We start from the raw sequence: 14,437 nt of genomic DNA, 5'->3' as shown, positions 1-14,437 counted from the left end.
TTTAACTTATCTGATTTAATCATTACATAATGTATAAATGTGTCATAACATCACATTATACCCCATGAATACATACAATTGTTATTTGTCAATTAAAAACAAAATAAAGCTCTTAAGGGCTATGTTAGTTAGACACACCCTCAACTTGTATTGCCTATTCACAGATCAACCAGATATGGGTTTAGTGAATTTTAAATACAATTTTTCCTCAGAGAAAAATACCATTATCATTCTCTGTGAAAATCATTCCATTTTTTGTTTCATTTTTTAAATTTTTTACAAGCCGTTTAATTAGAGGCATCTAGTGTGCCTTAGACACTTGAAAATAGCAAGATAGTACATAAAGATGAACTTCGGGAGCCTTATTTTAAGAAAGAAAACCGGAATTCACTGAAAACATGAAGGACACCCCAGATCAGGGGAAGAGAATGTCAGCAAACAGCCCTGTGATGGTGTCTGTCTGATAAAAGCGAGTGAAGCACCAGTATGTGAGAGAGACAGAGCCTCCTTCTGTGACTCACCTTTCCACTGGGGCATCCAAGCAACTCAGGCTGAGAGAGAATACTTTGCTTCTCCCAAGCCTTAGAGTTAACTTGGGGAGAGGCTTGGAGGCAAAGTTAGGAAAATGCAATGGGAAAAGCTGCAGACATTTTCCCGGACTCAGAACTGAGAGAGAGCATGACATCATTTTTAATCCAGGTACATACAAAGTCAGCCATTTTTAGGTGAGCTGACAGTGTGGCCACACAGGCATTCTCTCCTTGGGCCAGGGATTGGAGCACCTGCTCTGGATCTGGATAGGGGCCTCCACACCCAGAACTGTGGAATGCACTAAAGCAGTAGGGACTAGAATTGTGCTTTTCCCCACTGTAAGTCTGGAGTGGAAGGAGAGCTGCTGCAGCTCAAGTTTCTCCTGGATGGAGAAACTTGCACCAAGAGTCACCTTGGCTGGGCAACACGAACTAATCTGTACGTGCAATTGCTGGGTGTCCCAGCCTGTTCCCCTAAGATCATGGTGAAACAAGGCCCTCTCTACTCCACCACAACAAAGATATCCAGGCAGCTGGAGCACTCACTTATCTGGACTAGCAGCCTGAGCCACCCTTGCCTTTCACGAATCATAGAGCATAGTGCAGCAGAACCCTCTCCACTCCATGTCCAAACAGATTACCAGGCATTCAGAGGAACTGCTCATCTGGTTCAGCAGCCTGAGCCACCCTACCTTTGCTGGACAGAAGATCATGGTGCAGCAACATCTCCATGCCATGCCCAGACAGATATCCATAAATTCAGAGCATCTGCTTGCCTGGTTTAGCAGCCATAGTTGCCCCACTCCTTCTGTGCATAGATCCTGGTCCCCTCTACTCCATACCCAGGCAGATCTCCAGGCAACTGGATCACCCACTCTTTTGGATTAAGAGTTTAGGTTAACACCCACCACTGGGTAGTGAAATTGGGGCTGAGGAGGTTTCCAGGCTCCATGTCTAGGTACACCTTTGTGTGCTTGGTGGTTGCACCCTGGATTCTCCCTTGGTACTGATGCTGGTGTCTGCCATCTGGGGACCTGTAGGTGGACATGTCTGCTCTGGCTCCACTTTTTGTGGTCCTTTCTCCACTGAGACTGAATAGGAAGCTGGGACCATTGTACATTCCACAAATTAGTCCATTGCCTGAGGCAACAGAGAGCTTCCTCCAGTAAAAAATGAATCAAGTATACACCCAACTGTGTTGGCCGCAGCTTACTCTTACCTATGATTGCTGTCTATTGGCTCATAGGTTGAACTGCACACCTCAATAAAAAACCTGTTGACATATGTCCATAGGGGTATAGAAGCAATGCCAAAAGACCATACCCAACACTCATTAGAGTTGCACTTCGTATGGAGAGAGAGAAAGAAAAAGGGAAAGAAAATAATAGTAACAGCATCATAGGGAAAGACAGAAAAAGAAAAAAAAAAAATCCTTCCTGCACAAAAATAATTATAAAAATTACCAGTGCCAGTGTCTCCAGATAAGACGAAACCAGTGCAAGTATTCTGGCAACATGAAAAATCCGAATGTAGTGACACCACCAAAAGACTACATTAGCTCTCCAGCAATGATTCATAACTGAAAAGGAAACTAAGAAATGAAAGATAAAGAATTTAAAGCATGGATTACAAGGGAGCACAATGAGATTCAAAACAAGGTTAAAAACCTACACAAAGAAACATTAAAGTAATCTGGGAAATAAATGAAGGGATAAACATCTTAAACATAAATACATCTTCTATAATTAAAAAATTTACTTAAGCAAAATTTAAAATGTAATTGAAAGCTTTATCCTTATACTGAACCAAGCAGAAGAAATAATTTCAGAACTTGGGGACCGGTCTTTTAAACTAAGCCAGTCAGAAAAAAAAAAAAAAAAAAAAGTAAAAATAAATTTTGAAAATGAACATTTCTGAGAAATATAGGATTATGTAAAATGACCAAACCTATTAATTATTGGCACTCCTGAGAGAGAATGAAAAAAAAAAGAAACAACTTGGAATATGTATTTGAGAGAATAATTTAAGAAAACTTGTCTAATTTTTCTGGAGTAATAGACATCCAGATACAAAAATCCAGAACACCTGTGAGATGTTATAGAAGATGAACATCACAAAGGCATATAGTCACCAGACTTTAAACACAGCATTAAACAAATCTTTGAGGCACAAAATTAACAACAAAATTCTGGATTTAAATTCAACACTTGATCAATTGGACACAATAGAAATCTGCCGAATTCTCCTCCCATCAATCACAGAATATCCTTTCTTCTCATCTGCACAAAAAATGTACTCCAAGACTGACTACATTCTTGGCCCTAAAGCAAGTCTTAATAATTCAAAATTAATAACTCAAAAAATTAAAATTATGCCAACCAAACTCTCAGATCACAGTGGAAAAAAAAAATAGAAGTCAATACCAGTGAAGATCTCTTAAAACCACACAAGAACATGGAAATTAAACCACATGTTCCTAAATGACTTTTGGGTAAACAGCAAAATTAAAACGGAAATCTAAAAAAATTCTTTGAAACAAATGAAAACAGAGACACAACATACCAAAATCTCTGAATGCAGCAAATGTAGTATTGTGAGGAATGTTTATGGTGCTAAATGCCTACCTCAAATATCTACTAGAAATATATCAAAATAACAATCTAATATTATACCAATAGAAATTAGAAAAACAAGAACATACTAACCCCAAAGCTAGCAGAAGAAAAGAACTAACTAATATTAGAGAGGAACTGACCAACAAAATCCATACAAAAAATCATAGAAACCAAAAGTTTGTTCTTTGAAAGGATAAACCATATCGGTAGACCACGAGCTAGAATAACAAAGAGAAAAAGAGAGATTCAAACAAGCACAGTCAGAAATGACAAAGGTGACATTGTAACCGATTTCACAGTAACACATGACATTTTCAGAGACTATTATAAACAATACTATGTACAATAACTCCAAAATCTAGAGGAAATGGGTAAATTCCTGAAAATATCCAATCTCCCAAGATTGAATGAAGAAGAAATTGAAACACCAAATAAACCAGTATCAAGTTACAAAACTGAATCGGTAGTACAAGATCTGTGAACAACAACCACAAAATCTTCAGACCAGATGAATTAACAACCAAATTCTACCAGATGTACAAACAAAAGCTGGTACCAACTCTACTGAAACTATTCCAAAAAATCAAGGAAGAGGGACTCCTCCTTTACTCATTTAATGAAGCCAGGATCACCCTGATATCAGAACCTGGAAAAGACACAATGGAAAAAAGAAACTACAGGCCAATATTTCTGATGAGCATAGACACAAAAATCCTCAACAAAATACTAGCAAAGCAAATTCAACAGCTTATTAAAATGAATTCACCATGTTCAAGTATGCTTTATTCCTGGGATGCAAGGTTGGTTCAACAAAGACAAATCAATAAATATGATTCACCATCAAAACAGGATTAAAGACAAAAGCCATATAGTCATCTAAATAGAGAACAATATATTGATAAAACCCAATATCCTTTCATGATTAAAAAAAAAAAAAAAAACTCAAGAAACTAGGTATTGAAAGAAAACACTTCAAAACAGTACACAGCCAACATCATACTAATTGGGCAAAAACTGGAAGCATTCCCCTTGAACACCAAAACAAGGCAAGAGTGCCCACTCACATCACTTCTATTCAACATAGTACTAGAAGTCCTAGCCAGTGCAATCAGACAAGAGAAAGAAATAAATGGCATCTAAACAGGAGAAGAAGTCAAACTATATCTATTTGCTGACAACATGATTATATGCCTAGAAAACCCTAAAGACACTATCAAAAGGTTAGTGGAACTGATAAATGACTTTAGTAAAGTTTCAGTATACAAAATCAGTATACAAAAATCATTACCATTACTATACACCAATAACATTGTAGTTTTCAGGGCATGTCTTTTGCCTCTGTAGTCAAATGTATTCTTATGTATTTTGTTTGATTTTAATGCTATTGTAAATATTGTGGGCATGCATATGCATGCAAACACATTTGTACATATATAATATAATATATGAATATATTATAGTATAATCTATATGATATATAATAAAAATATATTATAATTACATTATTATATATTACAAATTATATTGTATAAATTATGTTATAATCACAACAATTAATATCCAATTATATTTATCCATGTATTTTTTATCTTTTCTTGCTCCTTATTCTGTCCTTTGTTAAACTCTGTCTTAGATCATTTTTCTTTTTCCTAAAGATCCTATTTGAGGTCTTTTGTATATGTCTAAAAATATCTTCATTTCAACTTATATTTTTTGAAGCACATTGTTTTTGGTTTGTTATAGTAAAATAATTGTTAGGAGTTTTTTTTTTTTTTATTGCTCTGTAAAGCAATTTTACAATTGACATTGGGCTTTCTTCTCTCTCCTCTCTCTCTCTCTCTCTCTCTCTCTGTGTTTGTGTGTGTATGTATGCATGTGTGTGAATTTGCTATTAGTATTACAGATAGCACTTTATAAGCAGTGCTCCTTTTTTCTTTTATTTTTAAAGATTTTCTATTTGTTTTTGGCAATCAAGAATTTTACATAATTTGTCTAAATTTTGTTTGTTTGCTCTGTTTTATTTTGCCCTATATTTATACCACTTTTTGAATCTGTGGCATGTTTTAAGTCAGTTTTGAAAAACATGCATGTCTCTTCAAGTTTTCTTCTATTTTCCTAATTCTTCCTCTCCTTCAAAAATTAGGGTACTTTATATATTTTTTAACTTTATCTCAAGTTCTCTTTGGTGGTTTCTTGTATTTTCTGTTTGGATTATTTATGTAACAGCTTTGTGAAATTTACAAGTTGCCAAATAACTTGAAAGAAATATCAGCACAGATATGTAAACTTCTCTTTCTTTTTTTAAAATTGAGATGATGGTATTTTACTTTGTGCCCAAAATGCACTCAAATAATTTTATCCATTTTTTGTTATACTTAATGGGAAGATTGGTTTAAACCATTAAAGTCTAAAGCTAAATTTCTACTTGCTAAATTCATGCTTTTCTTTGAAGTATAGCATAGGTACCAGAAAAATGCAAGTGCATACATTTTGCATAGACTTTTCACCAAATAAATACAGCCATATAACCAACCTGCATTAAAAAAAAAAAAAAAAAAAAAAAAAAAAAAAAAGCAGCATTTTCAACAAATAAAATTACTCTTTTGTGTCCCCTCCTTTGGAGCTATCACCAAAGAGTCATGTATATACTGGCTTGTAAATTACATATTTATTTTGTCTGTTTTTTTAATTGAGGTGATATGAAACCATATATTAAAATGGCTGAGGTTGATGTATTTATTCAATATTATATTTGTGAGATTCATTCATATTTTTACATGTAATTCTAGATAACTCTCAGTGTTGTAGTCTGTTTTATTACTTAAATGTAGCACAATTTGTTTTTCATTCCCCTGTTGATGGACAGTTGGGTGGTTGTTCCTGTGTTTTCACTATTTTGTATAATGTAGCCATAAAAATTATTATATGTGTCTTTCAATGAGTAAAATTATACAATTTTCTTGGTTATATTCCACTTAGTGGTAGACTTACTGAGTCAGAGAATATATAAATAATTGAATTTAATAGTTAATACTACCACCAAACAGGTTTCTAGCGCTTTTACCAATTTACCTTTCTTAACAGTCTAGTATTGTTATAAAGTTTTACAAGGATGCTTCAGATCTTTGCCAACATTTGATTTTGTTGGCCACTTTATTGTTGGCCATTCTGGTGTGTTTCCAGGAGTATTTTTTGTGACTGACATTGCATTTTCCTGAAGACTAATGAAGGTAAAAAAATTCATATGTTTATTTATAATTTGGATGCTTTTTTTTTAGAATGTCATGTCTCAGTCTAACATATTTTTACCTCTTTTTCTCCTCCCAAATTCATTAACTTCAACAATTGATTCTTCTGGTATCAATGTTTGTCAGTATTTTGTGAAGGAAGAAAGGCAGATTAATTTTCCCCCTCTATTGATATACAGTTGATCCATAAGCACTTGTTGGAAAAAGATATTTTCTTTACTGCACTATAGTAATAGTTTTGTCATAACTTAGGAGACCACACACTTTGGTCTATTTTTAAACCTTTTTTTCCCCAATAATTTATTCTTGTCTTAGTGCATCATTTATTCTCTATATTAATTGACAGAGTTTCATAAAACGTCTGATCTCTGATAGAGCAAATTCTCTAAATGTGTTATTCTTATTATATATTGGCTAGAATACCTTAGCCCTTGGTTATTTTAGCATTAGTCGTAAAATCACCTTTTCAACTTACATAAAACTATCCTTCTGGGATTTTAATTGTTGTCTGATTGAACCTATGGATAAATTTGAAGATAATTGAATATTTATAATATGGAGTCTTCTCATCCTTGACCATGCTATATATAGTTCTCCTTTTACTTATCCCCATTTATTTTTTCTTAAAGATGCTTTTTGGTTTTAGTATAGAATAATCAGTAATAACATTCACAGCTTTTTGGTATTTTTATTTAATTGTAAATGTAACCTTTATCATGTTATGTTTTTCCATTTGGCTAATGTATTGAAGTGCAATAATTTTTTGCATATTCACCTTGCATCTGTTGGCCTTTATACACATGTAATAATATTAACATTTTGTTCATAAATTCTTTTAGATTTTCTTCTCTGTTTACCAGTCTATTCATGAAAATGGAGACTATATCTGCTATTTTAAAATAAATAATTGATTATATGTGATTGCTTAAATAAATATGGGAAGACAGAAGATGTTAGGGATACTAGATGATATAATCTCATTTCAAATTGTAATCCCCACCTGTTGAGGAAGGGACCAGGTAGGAGGTGATTGGATAGTAGGAGCAGTTTCCCCCATGCTGTTCTCATGATAGTGAGTGATTTCTCATGAGATTTGATGGTTTAAAAGTGTGGCACTTCCCCCAGCACTCCCCCTCCACTGCTGCATTGCAAAGAAGGTGCTTGCTGCTTCTTCACCTTCCGCCATGATTAAGTTTCCTGTAGCCTCCCAAGCCATGAAGAAGTGACAGTCAATTAAACCTCTTTCTTTATAAAGTACCCAGTCTCAGGTAGTTCTTATAGCAGTGTAAAAATGGGCTAATACACTAAGATAGTAACTGCAAAACACAACAAAAAAATACATAAGATAGTGGGAACAAAGAAAATATATTAGATTGTTTAAATATAAATTATTAATTATTAAAAATTTAGCTTTATGAAATCTTGTATGTGATTTTTCTAGTTATATTTTAATTTTTGAGATTTTATGGACTCTACTGCATTTGCTTTTATTTTTTCTAAGCTTTTGAGGTATTAAAGTGTCTTTGATTTATTTTTTAATTTTCTAACTTAGAGTTTTATATTATTCATATTGTAAAGTGTAATTGTATCTCTAAGCATGACTTTAGTTTTATTCCCTAATGTTTAGTCATTTATTTATTTATTTATTTTTGACATAAAATCTCCCTCTGATGCCCAGGCTGGAGTGAATTTGTGGGATCCAAGCTCACTGTATCCTCGGCCTCCTGGGCTCAGGAAATCCTCTTACCTCAACCTTCCAAGCAACTGGGACCGAACAACCGCTCCTGGCTAGTGTGTGTGCGTGTGTGTGTGTGTGTGTGTGTGTGTGTGTGTGTGTAAAGACAGGATTTCAACATGCTGCCCAGGTTGGCCTCAAACTCCTGAGCTCAAGTGATCTGCCCTCATTGGCCTCCCAAAGTGCTGGAATTACAAGCATGAGACATCAGGCCCAGCCCTGATGTTTCGACATTTAGTGTTTATATTAACATCAAGTTAATATTTACTAACTTTGATCGTTTTTATTTCTTAATTTCTAAAACATTGTGACTTTCTAGATTGTTCATTTTAAATTGTAAAGCTTAATTCCATTTTGGCTATTGAAACTCATCTGAATTATTTCAATACTTTGACATTTTTTGAGGCAATTAACTTTGGAAAATATAACATGTGCATTTTCAGATAATATATAGTCTGTGTCTTCAGGGTTCTATATGCGAAAGGAGGACTAACTTGTTAACCATTCTTTTCACATCCATTCACTTAATTTTTATTGACTTATATTTAATTATTAAAGAGATATGTTAAAAATTTTACTATAATTGTTGATTTGACTGCTGTATTCGTTTTGTCAGAGTTTCATTTGTACCTTTTGAGGGTATACTGACAGCTATGTACACATTTAAAATAGCTTTATTTCCCTGTTGAATTGACTATTTTATTACTTTACAACTAATTATCTCTAACATTGTCTCTTAAAGGGTACTTTCTCTGGTACTGAATTTTCCCAATCCTATTTTTTTCTTTTCTCTATTTTGTCTCTACTTTTTAAAGCAAATAAATCATAGTTATTTTAAGGTCTCTGGTTATTAAATCCAAAGTCTAGATCACCCGTGGCTCTATTATTATTTTCATTTAATTTTTTAAAATCCTGGTTTTAAATAATGCTTTCTTGTCTCTTGATATACCTAGTAATTTTCTTTGGAATTCCAATTAGCTAACAAATTGTAGCGATTGTCATGCTGTTATTTTTCTAGAGAGGTTCACCCTTTTCTGCCAGGCAGCTAGAGGAGGGGATAACAACTTTCATTCAGTTTCACTGAGCTGAATCGAGACTGGTTTGCAAATTTACTAAATCTCTGCCTATCTAAATTGTAGCTTTCCAGCGATTAAAAGCTGAAAGCCTAGTTTGTTGACATTTTCCATTTGTGTGGCAAGTACTGATCTATAATCCTTGCCTGTGTGGCATGTGAGCCTGCCAACAATAATGCTCTGCTCTTCAGAAGCCGTTAGCTGTTTTTTTTTTTTTTTTTTTTTTTTTTTTTTTTTTTTTTTTTTTTTTTTTTCTGTCTTCCAGAAGCAGCCCTTTCCCAGACTAAAGCCCAGCTAGCTGGACTATGGTTCTATGCCCATAATTATCAAATATACTTAGGGAAAACACAGCTGCAGTCTGCTCATGCGACTGCAATTATCTGCTCTCCAGAATCTTAGGTTCCAAAACTTGATGCTTCCATATCATTGTAGGATTGTTCTTAAATTGTATGGCTTTTTAAGTAGTTCTAGGATGGCCTATCTATCAGAATTAGAAACAAAATTTCTCTTTCCAGGATTTGTTTTTATGTAACAAAAAATACATGCTTTAAAAATATTGTCTGATAGTGATTTTAATATAAAACTGTAAGGCAAGATATGTTTTCCACTATCATCAATTAGCAATGAAGATCATTTGCAATAATATAAATTATTTTTCTCTAATTTTTTTCTCTATGGATGAATATTATCACAGATAGATGTGAATTCAAATGCTCTTGCAAGTGAAAATGATCAAACTTAAAATGGCTTATACAAACCAGAAATATGTCAGCTCTTCTATATATGTGGTGAAAGAGGTTATCTGTTTAGAGCCAAGCAATAAATGGTTGAAAAGATTCTGTATTTCTCCATCCACCTCTGGACTTTGTTCACTGTTTTTCTCTTTCAGTGCTAACATCATGTTATTTATTTATTTTTTTTACTTCAGCTGGCTTATAAAAGAAATTTGGTTTTATTCTTTTAATTGACAAGAGTTGTCCATATTCATGGGGTACATAGTGATGTTTGGATACATATAATGTATAATGATCAGATCAGAATAATTAGCATATCCATTACCTCAAACACTTATCATTTCTATTAGGAACATTCAATATCCTCCTTCTAGTTATTTTAAACTATATATTATTGTTAACTAGAGTCATGCTACTGGGGTAGAGAACACTGGAACTTATTCTTCCAATCTAGCTATAATTTGTAACCTTTAAAAAAGCTCTCTCTATCCCACTCTTCACCTCTTCTTCTAGTCTCTAATATACTCTGTTCCACTTTTTACTGCTATAAGATCAACTTTTTTAGCTTTCACATATGAGTGAGAATACGCCCTTTCTAACGTTGTTTCTGGGTTATTGCACTTAACAGAATCTCCTCCAGTTTCATTCATCTCTCTGTAAATGACAGAATTGTATTCTTTTTCATGTCTGAAAAGTGTCTCGTATATATATCCCACATTTTCTTTGCCCATTCATCTGTTATTTGACACTTAGTCTGATTCCATATTTAACTATTATGAAATAGTACTGCATTTCCTAGAGAGTCTATTGTCATTCTTACTAGTTAAATATAACTACGGTATTTCTAGCCTTAAAGCTTTTGACCAAGAAAGAATGACAGTACTACATACCTCTATCTACCACACAAAGCTCATAGGAAAAAAAAAAAAAAAAAAAAAAAAAAAACTAATTTTCTCTATATCTAAGTCACAGGGAGTTGGGCAAAATGTTTGGTTATTCTTTGTACCCTTCATTCTTTTGAGCATACAGTTGGCATGCCAATGTAATTAAAGCTTGTGATTGAATCACATGGAAGTGGGTAAGAGAAGTTTCTCATTTGAGAGTGTTGGGCAGAGATATAAAACAGATGGCCATGGTATCTGTTCAAAATTCGTTGTTATTTGCAACTATTCAATATATGTTCATCCCCGGTAATTAAATTTTAACTACTCTTTATGTTATAAAAACATTTTTTTAACTTTAAAACTCATCTTCTCTGATTCCTCCACGCATAGTGTTTAGTCAACCCACTAGCACTTTTCAAAAAGTGTCATGATAGTCAACAAATCTGTGAGCCTGCGCAAGTTCTAGAGCACCTAATAGTTTTGGCCATATGAAAAATACAAACATCTACTCATCTGTGAATTTCTTCCTTAGCCTACTGAGGATATTTAAGTACTTTCATGTAACTTTGTTTAAATCTTTAAGCCTTTGTACACTTGCCTTCATACTTGTTTGACTATAATCTGTATATTAAACATTGTGTTAGATTCTGGCAATTATTAAGAAAATACAAATGATTTACTTAAAAGAATCATGCCACACAGAGAGATTGATATTTTTAAGCAAACATTATATAGTTTATATATGACATAAATATGAAGAATAAATTATGTGAGAATGAATAAGAGACATTAAGTCTTACTTCAGTGAATGTGGCTCAAAGAGATTAATCTTAAAGAATGTGAGATGAGACAGAGTTTAGTCTTAAGCTCCATAGGACGGCAAAAAAAAATAAATAATAAAATAGTACATTGTACACTTTTCATAGAGGCAAAGGAAGAAAGTAATATGCAATTAATAAACACATTCACAATTTCTTAAATTTTATGTTTTCAACACAGAATAATGAATAATGTCATAGGCAGGAGCATATAAACAGCTAGTGTGATGGTTCTTCGGGGTATAGAATTCCAATACAGTAACTGTTTACTCATTATTTGAACAATGTTGTTTCAATGCTTTATTTTTGCTGTTGATAATATAGTGCTTTTCTGATTACTAATGCTTTGTATGTGATACTTGTTTTTTCTCATAGAAAGTTTTTGATTGCCAATTATTTCAAAGTTTTCTGTAATATCACAATGATGCCCTTGGTGTGGTTTGTTTGTTTATAAAACCAGATAAGTCATGTGTAAGTGTCCTGCACTGCTCTTCTCATTTTACTCACTAACCTCTATTATTTTATAACACAGCTTTTCTGTCTACTTTCTCCAAAAAGTCATAGGCTTTATTTTGAAATATTTCTTTTGAATTTGTATTGGAGTAATAGTACTCTTAATTTCCAATAGTTCTTTCTATGGGCTTGAATGTTCACTTTTTTGAGATGCATCTTATCTTTGATTCAAAAATGTAAATTTGAATTTATCTCTGTGTATTAACTGTGATAATTATATTTTTTAAATGTTCTTCTACTTCTTGCATTTATTTGTCTTTTTCCCCAAATATTTATTTTTCTCTCTTATATACTTTTTCTTTCTCTTTTAAAATTGAACCCTCTTTTAATGGTTAAATAAATTATGTTTTTGTTTATTCCCCATAGTTAATAATAAATCAATTTAATGCTGGAAAGATTTTCTGTATAAATTAAAAGACCTAGTGAATTATTAGAACCTTGAAATGATATTTAGGCAAGAATCAGGCTGCTTCTTTAAGGACTTCCAAAAATCAAAAGGAATTTATTTGAATCAGGAACCTACCCAGAGAAAATTATCCACTATCTCCCTTGGGCAAAGTATGAGCTGATAGGGAAAAGTAAGGATAAATATAGTAGTTTACCATCTCATCCTATAATATCCAGGTATCCGCTGCATTTCTCAGTGAGCGAGGATCATATCAGCATGCAGCTGATTTTAGAGATATTCTGTATTAACATTTCCAAATGGTAAGACCTGTGTCTCCTGCTGGGGTGTGAGTCAGTTGCTAGCTCTGCAGATAGAGGAAAAGATTCAGGAGTCTCACTAGGCATTTTGCAGATTTCTGTTTCCAGCTTTACCAAAACTTTAGCCTTCAGAGGTAACTGATGTTATCAATTCCTGAATCTTTGTGAAAAACTGTATTGCCAGTTTCTTTGTTTCTTGTTTTCTTTCTTCGAGGGTATTTAATCAAATAAAGTAAAAATGCAAATTATTTAGAATTCCTTACCTAACTTTTCATCACATTGCTATGAGTAATATACTTGATCTGTAGAAATCTTGATGCTGAATTAATATACCACACTTTCTTCTACTTCAAAATATATTTCATATAATTTTAAAAGTTTACAATATAAATCAAGCATTTTAAATTTGCTGGTTCTCTCTATGAATACTTTGTAGATTATTAGATCCGTATAGTATCTTGAATCACTGGCAAAAATAGTTCAAGTGGTTATTTAATTTAAAATATGTTTGAGATCCTACAACTCAATTGGCAATTCAAGCTTATGAGAGACCCTGTGGCACTGTGTTTGGGAGCTGGACATGTTTAATTGACATTGGCCTATTGTTTATTTAAAATAGGTTTAACAATATTTAAAATTTGCTCTATATATTGTTTTAAAAATTTACAATAAAATGAGATTGTATTTTACTTTTGTGTGTCTTTTTCTTTCTCTCTGAGTGAGGACCATATGTTTGTCACAGAATGTCAGAAAATAATATTCAAAATAAAATTTGCACTCCAAGTGTGGAACCTGTGAGGTGGGGTTTTAAAAACTAATTATCTATAACACATTTAATTCATTTATATTTTAATTTCAATCTATCAATGTCAAATAAATTATTTCAGTTTCAATTTCTAATGGTCTTAAGAAGCTTCTGATTGCTGAACTAAGAATTATGTCATGCTGTGTGGTGACGGTCTCCAGAATTAACACATCTGCCAGTATTTCATTATTCTTAAAAAAATTACTATATTACACTAACTCAATATCTGTAGTTTAGGCATTGAAGCAACTTCATCAAAATAAATATATTTATTATTGGAAAAAATCACATATAACTGAATATATCATAAAAATAATATTTTCAATCAAATAAAATCCATATTTAAAAATGAATTAAAGTGATTATGTATAGAAAAACTGGTAGAAAACTAAACATGCTTACTCAGTAATCAGAAACAGTTTATGTATGTAGTAGAAGAGACAGCAAAAGTCACTAAGCTTGCAAAACATTTGAAACTGTTTAGCACCCATTTTTAAATTTCATATTTGAGGGATAGAAAGAGAGCAATTATGGAAAGTCTATGTGCGATACAAATACCAAACAGTGAAGTATACGATGTGCTGTAGAGTGTGAATTCTGAATTTTGGAGGAATGTATAATAGTTCAATTCATGACAATTATGTTACTGACAGAGAAATTAACATAGGGTTTAGGAAAATATGGCCATTGAAATGTTGCTTTAATGACTTTTTCAATGTAAATAAAAGCAGTGGTCAAATCCTCAGGTTCTTGGATATTAGCAGAACATGAACAAGT

The sequence above is a fragment of the Rhinopithecus roxellana genome, chromosome 8 (assembly GCF_007565055.1).
Source record: "Rhinopithecus roxellana isolate Shanxi Qingling chromosome 8, ASM756505v1, whole genome shotgun sequence".
Taxonomy (NCBI): domain Eukaryota; kingdom Metazoa; phylum Chordata; class Mammalia; order Primates; family Cercopithecidae; genus Rhinopithecus; species Rhinopithecus roxellana.
The sequence above is the reverse complement of the archived record's forward strand: the minus strand, read 5'-3'. Positions refer to the sequence as shown.